We start from the raw sequence: 14552 nt of genomic DNA on the forward strand, positions 1-14552 counted from the left end.
TTGCCCCATGTCCTGACATGTGGAGCAGCCATCTTAGATGCCTTGAAGCTTGGGCCACACTAAATTGAGTTTAATTAAGCGATTCATGCGATCCAATCGTAGCGATATTCGGATTCGTTGCAAAGCAAATTTTTCAGGAAATTTGTAATGAATTCTGATTCGTCAGATTCGATTCGCTCATCCCTAGTTTATAGGTAGAATATTTGTTTTGAAAAGATATGGTGAAAATCGGCTGTTGGTTTAATAGGGATTTGATGGTTGCTTTGGATTTGGTCCCACACTCATTCTGTGTAAAGAACTAAAGAACCTGTTCCACTGAGTATAGGCTAAATGATTTATCCATTTATTAAAAACTTATCCTGTGTCCAGAGAAGAGCCCAGCTCTCCTTACTGAGCACTCCGGCCTCAACCTGCTAGGAAGGTGTCTCAGAAGGTGGGGACCGGAGCACTCAACAGGGAGAGCTAGGCACCGTTCTGGAGATCTTGGGGGGTCCCTGCGGGGAGACCTTTCCTGCGATCAAACACTTATCCTCTATCCTGTGGATAGGGAATAAATTTTTTTTTATAACTTGATAACCCCTTTAATTTGTTTAAGTATTGTTAGTGATTACCTTACATTGCCACACCACTTCTTACCTCCTTTTGGCCAAACAAATAGATCCCTTTGGCCAGATAAGGCGTAGGGACTCTACGTAGATTATGTGGCACCCTAAGACCAGATCTGTGACGAGCCTCTTTTTTTTTAAAGGTGAACTCCAGCAAAAGTTAACTTATACACTATGCACAGGATAGGGGATAAGTAGTTGAATGCGTGGGTTCAGCTGCTGGGACCACCTGCAATCACCAGGAAGAGACCCTGGTTCTTTCAGTGAGGAGCGCATGTCGTCTAGGTGGTACTCGCTCCATTCAGATCTGTGGGAGCACTCAGGTTTTTTTGGCGCTCCCATAGAAATGAATGGAGCACATCCCTCCTGCAGCACATGCTCCTCACTGAACGACAGGGCCTGTTCATGAAATCATGGGGGGTTGTCAGTGGTTGAACCCCCCACGATCAACTGCTTATCCCCTATTCTTTAACCCCTTAAGGACTCAGCCCATTTTGGCCTTAAGGACTCAGACAATTTAATTTTTACGTTTTCATTTTTTCCTCCTCGCCTTCTAAAAATCATAACTCTTTTATATTTTCATCCACAGACTAGTATGAGGGTGTTTGTTTTTTGCGCGACCAGTTGTCCTTTGTAATGACATCACTCATTATATCATAAAATGTATGGCGCAACCAAAAAACACTATTTTTGTGGGGAAATTAAAACGAAAAACGCAATTTTGCTAATTTTGGAAGGTTTCGTTTTCACGCCGTACAATTTACGGTAAAAATGACATGTGTTCTTTATTCTGAGGGTCAATACGATTAAAATGATACCCATTATTATATACTTTTATATTATTGTTGTGCTTAAAAAAAATCACAAACTTTTTAACCAAATTAGTACGTTTATAATCCCTTTATTTTGATGACCTATAACTTTTTTATTTTTCCGTATAAGCGGCGGTATGGGGGCTCATTTTTTGCGCCATGATCTGTACTTTTTTTTGGTACCACATTTGCATATAAAAAACTTTTAATACATTTTTTATAATTTTTTTTTAATAAAATGTATTTAAAAAGTAGGAATTTTGGACTTTTTAAATTTTTTTTCGTTCACGCCGTTCACCGTACGGGATGATTAACATTTTATTTTAATAGTTCGGACATTTACGCACGCGGCGATACCAAATATGTCTATAAAAAATGTTTTTTACGCTTTTTGGGGGTAAAATAGGAAAAAACGGACATTTTACTTTTTTATTGGGGGAGGGGATTTTTCACTTTTTTTTTTACTTTTACTTTTACATTTTTTTACATTTTTTTTTACACTTGAATAGTCCCCATAGGGGACTATTCATAGCAATACCATGATTGCTAATACTGATCTGTTCTATGTATGGGACATAGAACAGATCAGTATTATCGGTCATCTTCTGCTCTGGTCTGCTCGATCACAGACCAGAGCAGGAGACGCCGGGAGCCGCACGGAGGAAGGAGAGGGGACCTCCGTGCGGCGTTATGAATGATCGGATCCCCGCAGCAGCGCTGCGGGCGATCCGATCGTTCATTTTAATCGCGAACTGCCGCAGATGCCGGGATCTGTATTGATCCCGGCACCTGAGGGGTTAATGGCAGACGCCCGCGAGATCGCGGGCGTCGGCCATTGCCGGCGGGTCCCTGGCTGCGATCAGCAGCCGGGATCAGCCGCGCATGACACGGGCATCGCTCCGATGCCCGCGGTTATGCTTAGGACGTAAATGTACATCCTGGTGCGTTAAGTACCACCTCACCAGGACGTACATTTACGTCCTGCGTCCTTAAGGGGTTAAGTAAACCTGGAAAAATTTTGATTTTAAAAATCAAATTTTTTTTCTGCAAAATTTTGAAAAACATTTGATTAATTCTGAAACGATTCATTCATCTCTACTGACCACCCAAAAGTTAGTTGAAAAAGGGTTGTGACATTGAACCTCTTAGTGATGCAGCAAATTATCAATTTTTGTTTTTGCTTTTTCATCCTCTCCTTTTAACACCTGAAAACTGAGGTTACCTTTCTCCCTGGGTAGATCCAATAATACCGTCATACTAAATATAGATCATCAGTATTCAGATGCTTTTAATGAATGAAAAGAAAATGTTTATAATTTTTACCTTTTCTTGACCCATGTACCTTTCATTTTACTATGGAGCTGTGTGTGGGCTCAATTTAGTCAAATTTTTACACAAATTCAATTTTTGGGAGGAATCAGTTTGACAAAAAAAATAAAACATTTGGAATTGGGTAATTTCATATCACATATTTTACGAGTTTAGACATGTTCAGACTTGTTTTCATTTTAATGTTGTAAATACGGATAGGGAATTGTTTTTTATTTTTTAACTTTACCTGTATTTTTCTTTTTTAACCCCACTAGAGGAGTTAATTAGACAACCTCTTGATTTATTGTACAATACACTGCAATACTTTTATATTGCAGTGTACTGTGAAATCACCGACCTCTAACAGGGTGTAGCAGGAAAACTATCATGGTAGGCCTGGTAGGCCTGGGGGACCTCGCTAGGTCCCTGTCTGCCATGACAACTTATTGGCATCTCACAAACGCATCACAGGTGACCCCATCCCTCTGCTTGACCCCTCAGTTACTTTGGTATCTAAAGGGGTTAAATAGCCAGGATCAGAGTTATGTCACCTGCCACTTGTGGAAGAGGCTCAGCTTGTGCGCACATATACATTGGTTGTTGTTCAGGGGTCAACATACATAGGATAAAAAGTAATAGAAAATAAATTGCAGACAATTGTAATCTAGGCCTCATTTGGCCTGAGGCAAAGATGTGGTCGTTTGGATAGGTTTTACCGTATATTTTTAGGAATTGTTTATGTACAGCAGTTTCCTTGTACAATAATGTGTATTCACTAAAGGTGAATGCTTTTGTATGGATCTTTAAAGGAGAAATATGGCTAAAATTAATTCATCCCCTATCCACAGGATAGAAGATAAGTAGTCAGACCCCCCCCACACACACACACCCACAATCAGCTACTTATCCCCTATCCCGTGTGGATGGGATGTGACACGAACCCGGCTCTCTCAGTGAGGAGCGCGTGTTGTCTACCACTAGACGGCGTGCACTCCATCAATGATGCTCGCGTGCTGTACTCTGCTCTTTACGGTGCATACCGGCTGCAGCACGTACTCCTCAGTAAGTGCCAGGTCCCATCCCAGAGATCGTGGGGGTCCCAGCGGTCGGACCCCCCCGCGATCAACTACTTATTACCGGAGATCTCCTTTAACCAGTAATATTGCTTTCAAATCCATTGACCACCATCATCCGGCCTGTATAAAAATGCCTATAATTTGACTATTTCAGTTCTACAGATATAAGAAAGCTGTCATTCAATGTTTCTTCACCCTACAGCAACCTCTTCTATGTTCTCCATTAAAATGACTAAATGGTTTTCTTTCTTGGATCCAGCACGTTTAAGCCCACCTTGGATATAACTCTTTTTTGGAAGCGTCATTTATGATCCTCAGGAGGAGCAGTAAAGAGAGGCCATGTTTCACGAGACAAGTAGCTCTTATATCATGATTTTTTTTTTTTACAATGTACCGAATACTTTCATGTAACAATTCATCTATCAACTGCTATGCAGGGCCCTTTGGGAACGCTGAGAACGGAATAACAATTTTGCTCGGTTACGCAATGGTTTTCACACAAATATTTCGCCTCCTCCAGTACATAATAATAACGCTGGCCCTGATTTTCTATTGGTGGGTTGTGCACCAAACTGGATGAACTTAAAAAAGGGACGTGACCTGCCTGAAAATAGATGCGTTCTCACAACACGATCTATTTACTATTGATTTTACAAAAAAAAAAAATAATAATAATCTGTGAATAAATGGCTGGAAATATTCACCAGGAAAAAGTTGGTCAAAACTTTCCCAACCTTTGAATCTATGAATCCCTATGGCAGTGTTTCCCAAGCCTCCAGCGGTTGCAAGACTACAATGCCCAGCATGAGCGACTTTGTTCTGCCCTTTTTTCCCCTACAGGTTAATGTTTTTTCAACCAGGGTGCCCCTAGAAGTTACAAAACTACAACGCCCAGCATGAGCAACTTTGTTCTGCTTTTTTTTCCCCTATAGGTTCATGTTTTCCAAACAGGGTGCCCCTAGAAGTTGCAAAACTACAACGCCCAGCATGAGCAACTTTTTCTTTTTCTTTAGGACAGTGTTTCTCAAGCAGGGCACCTCCAGCTGTTGCAAAACTGCAACTCTCAGCATGCCCGGACAGCCAAGGGCTGTCCGGGCATGCTGGGAGTTTTAGTTTTCTGAAACAGCAGGAGGCACCCTGCTTGGGTGCCCTATAGTAATTAGAGTGGAATCCTGCAAGTCTGAAACAACATTCTAAATTTATAAAAAAAACAACACTGCTGAATCACAAGCACAGTGCTCTCTGCTGACATCTGCTGTCCATTTTAGGAACTGTCCAGAGCAGCATATGTTTGCTATGGTTTTTTTTCCCTTACTCTGGACAGTTCTTAAAATGGACAGAGATGTCAGCAGAGAGCACTGTGGTCATGATGTCAGCAGAAAGCTCTGTGTTCCAAAAATAAAATCATTTCCTCTGTAGTATTCAGCAGCTAATAAGTATTAGAAGGATTAAGATTTTTTTAATAGAAGTAATTTACAAATCTAGTTAACTTTCTGGCACCAGTTGATTAAAAAAAAAAAAAAAAAAAGTTTTCCACCAGAGTACCCCTTTAAGATAAACAGACGTGAGCGGTGATGTATGCACTGTACTATGTGCATTGCCATTCTCTATATTTGCTGAGAAAAGCTCTCTCCATATGACAAATGCACAGTGGAGCACTTTGCCATGTGTGCCACTCCCTAAAATACTGTACCGACCAAAGTATGTAATCCAGCAATAGACAAGAGGCTATGCTCCTATATGTCCTTCCCGTGCATATTCTTCAGATATCACCCACCCCATGGAAAAATTCCACCCAAAGTCCGTGAGCAAATTTACTTTCTATGCATATTCCAAATTATCAGCCTAGCATGTGAAAAATCTGCATAATTTGGTGCAGATATGGCTCTGCAAATATACTGTACATATGGAAATACTGCACTGCTGTCTTGGGTGAATGCACCATAAGGCTATGAACACACATTGCAGAATATCTGCAGATTTTCTCTAGCAATTTTTTTTTTTGAGAGCCTTAGCCAGAAGTGGATCCATGAAGAAGAAGAAATATCAGTCCTTCTTTATATTTCCTATTCCATTTGATCCACTTCTGGTTTTGTATTAAAAAAAAATGCACATTTTCTGCTGCAGAAAATCTGCAACATTTCTGCAACATGTGCTCCTAGTCTAAAGCTATGTTCACTCATCATTTTTTTGGGGCTTCATTCTATGCTGTATGCAACTGAAAATAAAGATAAAAAAGAAAAGAAATAATGCTGAAAAAACTGTGTGGACCGAAAAACTGCTGAAAATATGCCACAAAATAACAATCAAAAAATGATGTGTGAAGGTAATCTAAGGGTAAGGCTGATCATGAAATGACTTAAAAAAAAAAAGCCGTAATTTCAGTCTTTAGGCTATGTTCACACATCCGGAATGTCCAAACGGAAAATCCGTATTTGCACAGTGCAGCAGAATCCCATTGAATTTAACAGTACTCTGTAGCTCTGGAAGATTCCGGACATGTGACATGGCCTTATGTTTTTATTTTTTATTTTTTTACAGATTTTACAGCCGTATTTTTTTTTTTTTTTTTTTGTAACAGTGTGTCTGTATTAAATAGGTGTGCATGGCCTGATGTAAAAGGTGGCCTAATCCCATGTTCATTTTATGAGCTGGTGAATATTGTGCAGAAATATATGGCAATCCAACTCGGCGTGCGAGGTAGGCGCAGCAATGCCTGATTCATTAACAGAGATTTACTAAGGCTGCCAGGACTGTACTAATCACTGGATCACGCCTGAAGAAAGGATTATTAATATCCAGAAACGCGTTGTGTGAATAGAATAAAAGAAATTAAGACTTCCACCAGCATCCTTGAACCTTTCTGCAACAGCGCAATCTCAGCTTCCGATTTTCTCCTCCTTCACTGTCTCTCACACGCCGGTGGATCCAGCGTGGGAAGCCGCAGCAGTTGTTACATTAAGCCCACATCAGCGTTGTGCCTGGAATATGCACAACCCGACCAGGTGAGTGCGTTCCTCACTCACCCACATAATCCGACCTGGTCTGGAAGATCGCACACAGAAGCGCTCTGTTGTCTTTTGTCTTATAGGACTGTACTAAGTCTGACCACTGAAATGTCTGTCTGCCTTAGGGTCTATTCACACGTTAGAATTTCTGCAAGCTGGATTCCACAGCAAATTAAAGCCCAATAGACTTCCATGGGATCCCACACTCCCATTCATACTTCTGAATTTCTGCATGCAGATTCAGCACCAATTCCATCCAAAATCCAGACAGAAACCTCAAAAATGAATGCAGAAACGTAATTGGGGCAGATGTGCAGAATTTTCTGCCGTGTGAATAGAACCTAAGTAAATCACCCCCTGTGTGTGCTGCCAGACCTTTTCTATAGACTTTCTTAGAGCACACTGTTACATAAAAAAAAAAAGTATATATATATATATATATATATATATATATATATATATATATATATGTATATATATATATATAAATAAATATTCCAAGTGTTGAGTGGCACTGTGGGGGATTCAGATCCCCGGATCCAGGCAGGTGCTATGTCCTATGTTAGACTCGACCAAAGTGTCTCAACCAGGTATATATCCAAGAAAAAATAGGGCGGCACTACAGCGATCCAAATGTAACTTTAATAAATATAATCCAAATATAACTTTATTCACCCAATAGAGAAGCAACGTTTCAACCTTCAGCATACTTGAGAAAGACCTCATTGAGAAGGTTGAAACGTTAGATAGATATATATTACAGATCTTATAGCCATCTTATAAAACCTAGCCAGAGGCCATACAAGATGGAAGTGGTGCGTGGGTTTTGGTGCGGTTTTGTTACTGAATTGCCACTGCAGATTTGGGAGTGCACAAATGTATTTTTTATTTATTTATTTATTTATTTATTTAAAGTGGTACTCAGCTGGTCAGTGTTTGGAACAAACTGTTCCGAATGCTGGAGCCCGGAGCTTGTGATGTCCTAGCCCCGCCCCCCTCATGATGTCTCACCCCGCCCCCCGGGCGGGGTGTGAAATCACGAGGGGGCGGGGCTATGACATCACAAGCTCCCGGCTCCAGCATTCCAAACGCTGAGGTGCGGAGCACCCCTTTAAACTAAATATTAGATTAGAAATCCCCAGTTGCACAATTTGCAGTGTGTATTTACAACACAGTCTGAGGATTTACTGCATATTTTGTCTTCCCTTTTACAGTAAACGGTAAAATTCACAATATACGGACATGTATTGGAATGCATTGCACCACAGCTCTATTTCCACATGGGTTTTCAGTTGAATTTTCTCCAGATTGAGGAGGCAGATTTCTAGAAAACTCATTCATTTTGCCGCAGCTATAATAGACCATGAATTATCTGAATTGGATAGGTTTCCTCTTGGTACTTTGTGTCCCCCCCCCCCTGCCCCTCGCCACACACACGCACACACTTCGAAAACAAATTTAGATTCTAAGCCCCAGTAGGGCCATGCGACAAATGGACAAAAGGTGCGGTGGGTCTTTTGCGGCGCTGACTCGGAACAGGCACATCAGGTGAGTATAAAAGGTGTATTAAAATGCAACGCGTTTCACCGCACATGGACAGCTTCATCAGGCATAAGGCAAGATGCTTGATGAAGCCGCCCATGTGCGGTGAAACGCATTGCATTTTAATAAACCTTTTATACTCACCTGATGTGCCTGTTCCGAGTCAGCACCGCAAAAGACCCACCGCACCTTTGAAGTCCATTTGTCGCTATCTACTTGGTTGGGAGGCTGCAGACCGGGCTCTAACAATCCTTACCCGCTGTCCATTGTTGTGTGTGAGCTCACATAACCACCTGGGGTAAGAGGCTATAAAAAGAATCCTTCTACCAATACCTGCCCAGTTGGTTTTACGCTATGGAGTGCTCTCTTTTATATTTCCAGTAGGGCCATGGACCAATTTGAGTGAACAGCACCACGGAATCTGTGTGCCCTATAGAAATAAAGAATTATTATTATACTAAGCAGCCATCTACGCATTGGGTGTTGGCGCGTGAGTGACTGTTCATCAGAATTTTGTACCTGTGCACTCTTCACCATAATGCATTGTGCCCTTGTATCTAGTTTGTCTGGAATTCCTATGTGAATTTTACGTAAATTTCATCCCGCTTTTTGTTGTTCATTTTAAATCAGACTTACACTTTTTTGCTTATGGTAAAACCTTGCTTCTACATCAATTTCTGAGTTTTCACTTGAGCCTTCTGAGGAAGAAGATAACTTATTTTAGATACCTATGATTTATCTCTCCCATCTTTTTACTTAACCTCCTCCCCACCATCCTCTTAAAGAAAAGTGCGAAACAGTATTATGTCAGCAAAAACAGAGCCAAAATTGTGTTGCGCAAATTCCACAACGTACAATTGGATATATTTCAATGTGTCACACGATGTCAGTTCCATCACAGTCTGGGTATAAATAGACTATGCCGTGTATCTTAACATCTGGATAAGATATATATTCCCATTTATCTTGTCATTCTGGCTTCCCCAGTGAATGGGAACAGTCTCATAGACACTTTCAGGTAAGGAGAGGGTTTACAGATTCTTGTACTAATATGTCACTTGAGGATGGGTTATGACAGTGTCAGATCACACGGTCTCCGGGGTAAAACAAGAAAGCACTAAACAGCATATTTTGTAACTTCTCAAGAATTCAGATAGAAAAAAATGGAGAAAAGTGACAACATCATTTCTGCTTTGAGATCTTGATTTGTGGTTCTGTGTTTCTGGACTGTAAAACAGGAGGAACAGAGCATGAATCTGTATTCTTAGGCTATTAGATTTAAAGGAGCCCCTAACAAAAGGTCTATCTGTAACAGATTCCCCTGTCCAGGTCCCAGCATTGTTGTCTCCGCCTCTGCTGATGCTGGGCGGTGTCTCAGGTAGCCCTGGGGGTCATAGGATTGATTATCATGCTCTGATGTGGCTGCCCAGGCCAATGGGAAGTGTTTCCAGCTGGGCCAATCAGCAGCAACAGGCAGGATATTGAAATCCCTTCAGTGTGTCCCAGCCCTACTCGTGATTGTAGATTTTACCCACACCAGCCTCATCCCGCTTGTTTGTCCATTTGTATTGCTGTTCCTTGCCTGAGCTCTGATGTTTTTGGCTTGTATCCTGACTACACTACTTTCTGCCAGGGGCAGATCCAGAGTCTAGTCTCGGGTGGGGCACTATCAGAGTATTGTGCGGTGGTGGACACGCCCCTCCCATTGAGGGGCCATGGTGTGACCTCACAACCCCCGCAGCCCACACCCAGAGTTCGGAACAAAATGTTACGAATGCTGGGGCAGTGGAATACTCCTTTAAGTATGCAGCATAGTTCCCCCACAGTACTTAGGCAGCATATTTACCCCACACTAGATAGGCAGCATAGTTCCCCCATACTAGGTAGGCAACATAGTTCCCCCACACTAGGTAGGCAGCATAGTTCCCCCACACTAGGTTGTCAGCATAGTTCCCCCACATTAGGTTGTCAGCATAGTTACACCACATTAGGGTGTCAGAATAGTTCCCCCACATTAGGTTGTCATCATAGTTTCCCCACATTAGGTTGTCAGCATAGTTCACCACATTATTTTGTCTGCATAATTCCCCCCACATTAGGTTGTCCGCATAGTTCCACCACATTAGATTGTCAGCATAGTTCCCCACATTAGGTTGTCAGGAGAGATGAGCGAATCGAATTGGACGAAGTCGAATTCGTTCCGAATTTAATGAAAAATTAGATTTGGATCGAATCCGAACTTAGACTCGATTCAAAATAATGCATTTCTTCATTAGCGATACCCGCTGCGATCATCCTGTATAATGTATAGATGCGAGTGGCTTTCTCCTGCGCTCACATCTCTGCAATAGATAGGATGATTGCAGCTGATGTCAGGAGTGACACCCGCTGTGATCTGTCCTTAACTGCAGGTACAACTGCTCCCAACATGGAGCACACTCGGCTCCATGCTTGGAACTGTAGAACCTGCATTAATAGACAGATCACAGCGGGTGTCACTTCTGACACCTTTTGCGAATTGTCTATTAATGCAGGTACTACAGCTGCCAGCATGGAGCAGAGTGTGCTCCATGTTGGGAGCAGTAGTACCTACAGGTAAGGAAAGATCACAGTGGGTGTCTCTCCTGACATCCGCTAAGATTGTCCTGTATAATGTGTAGATGCGGGTGGTCAGCCGCTCTTCTCTGGTCCCACTGTTCTACTTTTGCACCTTCAGCCTGGGCCTGAGTCTTTTCCGGCTCAGGACTTCTGGTGCAGGCCATTCGCGATGAGACGACGTCATCGCGACTGGCCTGCATGGTAAGAGCCGCGGAGCTATGAGTACAGGAGCAGGGATTCCTGTTCTCTACTTCTGTACAATACTGAGTGGTGATGTGTACATTGTACATACAGCATTTTCCACTTATTTTACTTTCTTAGGGGGACGAGTTAGGTGACCACAAGGCCCCTGCTAATGCGAGGCCTTAAGCGGCCGCCTAACTCACCTAATAGTAGAGCCACCTCTGCCTCCCTTAGAGAGCCTCTTAAAAATTTAGTTTCTTTATATTGTACCAAAATGTTCTCTCTTCACAGACTATGCACCCACAATCACATTCTTATCCTGTTAATGTTAAAATGAAATATTTTTAGGAAGCATAAAAATATATGAACGCAAAGATACTTCATAGAATCCCCCTCACCCTCTCAACCTCAAAGCAGTAAAGGACATGAATTACAGTTTTTTTTTTAAACTATTAATTCCTCTTCTCTGTTGTTGTCGAGCAGCATACAGTATTTGTGTTGTAGTTGTAACTATAGTTAATAATTTAGTGAAATGTACCATAGGAACACACGAGGAATGTGGATATAAATAGTGTCGGGTCCCTTGATAAAATCAAGTGCGTTTTCACGTTTAAAAATTCCAAGGCATCTATCAGATAATTCAATATCCGAAGAAGCAGAGGAATGTCATATAAAAATTTGATAAATGACTTTGTGCCTGTAAATGAGAAAACAGACTTGTAAATTGTGAAATGAACCGTTCTGGCAAAGTCGATTTTGATCTTAAAGTGTAAACAATTGAGTTAATGGCGAAGATATCTCGGAGCCTCTGAAGCTGTGGAACGTTGGGAGGATGAGCGAGAGGTTATGGAATCTCTTCAATATTTAACTTTGAACATCCTTATAGACTTTAATTAGACAGATTACCTGTTATGCATGGTGTGGTATGCTGAGCAGTTTTAAACTGTCTTGTCCTTAAGGCAAATGGAAGGAAAAGTCACATAGAATTAGAGTCTGCGCTGAATGAGAATAGATGTTCTATTAAGGACAAGACAAAATTAAACATTTCCAAGCAATGCACAATTTAAATTTAAACTTAACCAGCTACAGAAATGTTAGTGAAATATTTAACAATTGCTCTTCTATTTTCAGGAAACAGTGTGACCTATTTGTTTTTTAAAGAGGCTCTGCCAGCTCTCCGGATAGAATTGTTTTGTAAAAATGTGTATTTTCCAAGAAATAATAATTCAGCAACTTCATTTTAATTAATGAGTTAAGGAATTCCTTTGTTATTTCACCTAGAAATTAATTAAGTGGCATAATGTGCAGGGACACACCCTTTGACGGGGAATTGGTGACGCCCATACAGATGCGTGAGACAATATTATTATTATTATTTTTTCTTTTTTTTCTTTAAGGCATACCTGTCCTATCACTGAAAATGATATGTTACTCACTAAAACATGCATATGCTTTGCATGTCTTCTTTATGTGTCTAGCTCAAATAAATCTGTTCTGCTGCTCATTCATTCTGCCATCCACTGATTAGGAAGGGGGTGGATCCAATAGAGATGAGCTAAATTTTTTTAAATTTGATTCGTCCGATTCACCGAATTTTGTGAAAAAATTTGGTTCAGGACAAATTTATTCACGCCAAATCTATATTAAAAATGGCTATTTCTGACCTACAGAGAGCCTCAATAGCGGTGTAGAACACTTTGCTTTGTTCTAACACGCATATGGAGTGTGCAGGGGTAGTCAAATAATACTGTTATTCAGTATGACATGCAGATTACAAGCATCGCTATTAGAATCACTGCCGCAGAGCGGCACAATGACAGAGCCTGGTGGTGGCATAAGTATGAGTAGACAATATAGTGGCTGGATGACACAGCATGGAAGTGTTGGCAGCATGAGGAGACCATAAAGTGGCTGAACGACACAGATTGAATGTGGCTGAAGCATGAGGAGACCATGTAGTCCCTGAATGACACAGCTGGAATGTGGCAGAAGCATGAGGAGACCATAGAGTGGCTGAATGACACAGCCTGGAGGTGGCTGAAGCATGAAGATACCATATAGTGGATGAATGGCACAGCCTGAAGTTTGTGGTATTATGAAGAGACCATATAGTGGCTGAATGGCACAGCCTTGAGGTGGCTGAAGTATGAAGAGACCATATAGTGTCTGAATGGCACAGCTTGGATGTGGCTGAAACATGAGGAGACCATATAGTGGCTAAATGACACAGCGTGGAGGTATTGGCAGCATGAGGAGACCGTATAGTTCCTGAATGACAAACCCTGGAGGTGTTGGCAGCATGAGAAGACCATATAGTGGCTGAATGATACAGCCTGGATGTGGCTGAAGCATGAGGAAACCATTTAATGGCTGAATGACACATCCTGGAGGTGGCTGAAGCATGAGGAGATGATATAGTAGCTGAATGACACAGCTTGGATGTGGCTGAAGCATGAGGAGACCATAAAATGGCTGAATGGCACAGCGTGGAGGTTTTGTCAGCATGAGGAGACCATATAGTTGTTGAATGACACAGCCTGAAGCTGGCAGCAGCAGGAGTAGACACTAGGGCTTCAAATCCCTAAGGTTAAAATAAGAATTTTGAAATTTAAATTGAAGATTTATGGTAGCTAGTGCTACCATAGCGTTTTTTAGGCCCAGGCCCAGCAGCATCAATAAACCATATATTGGCTGAATGACACAGCCTGGAGGTGGCTGTATCATGAGGAGACCTATAGTGGCTAAATGGCACAGCCTAGAAGTGGCTGAAGCATGAGCAAACTATATAGTGGCAGAATGGCACAGCCTGGAGGTGGCTGAAGCATGAGGAGGCCATATAGTGGCTGAATGGCACAGCCTGGAGTTGGCTGAAGTATGAGGAGACCAACTGACTACATAGAATGCCTCTGTACTGAATCACATTGTCCTCCCTCTAATTCGGTGTAAAAAAGGCCCCTATTTTGTGGTGGTAGTGAGGGTCCAATAAGGTGGAGATCCAGAAGTCATCCCCATGCCAAATGGTGACAATTTGGCTGTCACTACACAAGCAAGTGAGCATGCATCGTGCCATTTGTGCAAGTGACTCATAGGGACTCCCTGCCTCCATCTCCACTGCATACTGCCACGGTGTGTCTGGGTCCTCTGTCTCGCCTTCTTCATAACCCTCTAGCTCCTCTGGCTGCTCCTTCTCCTCTCCTGTCAGATTACTAGAAAAACTGCCTGGTTGGCGAAACTTAAACTGTGCCCACTGTGCCTCTCATCATCCTCCTCCTCCAGTTCAGCCCCCACAGGGCTCATGTGGCCACGAGATGTAAGCACCATGTCTCCAGCGCCCTCACCAGCCATCGTTTCCAACACGTGTTGTAAGAAATGAAGCAGTGGAATGACGTTGTTCATCCTGTAATCCTGGCGAATGAC

The 14552-nt window shown here is 42.0% G+C and overlaps 1 long non-coding RNA gene across 1 annotated transcript in view; it reads right to left on the reverse strand.

Moving 5' to 3' along the window:
- Window positions 1-14552, reverse strand: part of LOC130282223 (uncharacterized) — a 49349-nt gene that overhangs the window by 7019 nt on the left and 27778 nt on the right. The window contains exon 3 of the long non-coding RNA XR_008846288.1: window positions 12042-12088. This is a non-coding gene — a long non-coding RNA (uncharacterized LOC130282223). The remainder of the gene's footprint in view (window positions 1-12041; window positions 12089-14552) is intronic.

This window comes from Hyla sarda, chromosome 7 (genome assembly GCF_029499605.1).
Source record: "Hyla sarda isolate aHylSar1 chromosome 7, aHylSar1.hap1, whole genome shotgun sequence".
Lineage (NCBI taxonomy): Eukaryota > Metazoa > Chordata > Amphibia > Anura > Hylidae > Hyla > Hyla sarda.